The sequence below is a fragment of the Temnothorax curvispinosus genome, unplaced genomic scaffold (genome assembly GCF_003070985.1).
Source record: "Temnothorax curvispinosus isolate PA1 unplaced genomic scaffold, ASM307098v1 QBEX01000368.1, whole genome shotgun sequence".
NCBI classification, from domain to species: Eukaryota; Metazoa; Arthropoda; class Insecta; order Hymenoptera; family Formicidae; genus Temnothorax; species Temnothorax curvispinosus.
Genome location: NW_020210148.1, coordinates 1 through 848, shown reverse-complemented (window position 1 = coordinate 848; position 848 = coordinate 1).

The window sequence follows — 848 nt, the reverse complement described above, 5'->3', positions numbered from 1 at the left end:
ATGTAGTGGTAGCCTCCGTTGAAACGCGAGTACGGACGCATCTCGACGATATCAGCCTGCCACAGGTCGTCGTACCCTCGCACTATGACGTGTCTGCGGGGAAAATTTCTTCTCGCCGGTGCGTGCAATTCGTCCACCAACCGTCGCTTTTCGATATTTTTATCCACATCGGTCGATTTTAACGGTCTTATGTTCGGTTAGCGCTTCGTTGACTGTCGGTCGTCGTTTTTCGGCTGTATGTAACCGTTTCTGTTTATGTTTCTGCGTCGTTCATCGCTGTTTCTGAACCGCTCAGAAACCATATCGAGCCGTTCTCGAACCGTTCGTTGTCGTTCGTCGTTGTCAGTTAACTGTTTCTTGTCACTCATCGTCGTCGTCGTCGTCGACGTTCTTTAGCCGTTTGTAGCCTTTCCTGTCTCCGCGTAGTTCACAACTGTTTCTAAACCGCTCGTAATCGTTCCTAACCTGTTTTTGAATCGTTCGACAACCGTCCGACAACCGTTCTTGAACCGCTCGACAGCCGTCCGACAACTGTTCTCGAATCGTTCGTTGCTGTTCGTCACCGTCGTTAATTAACCATTGCTTCTCTTCACTCGTCGCCGTTCGATAGTCGTTTCTGCTGAACCGTTTCTTCATCCTTCATTAGCCGTTTCCAATCTACCGATATTTGCACGTCGAAGCTCGTTCACCGCAGCCTGTAACGCTCGCACATCCTTCTCGAACGCGGTAAGCTTCTCGTCTGACTCTTTCCATTGATCTGTCAGACTTTTAAAGCACTGATCAACGTATATTTTGTTAACAGCGTCACCGTCAGTCTCAGGTTGCGCTACGCGACGAATCTTGCGCGA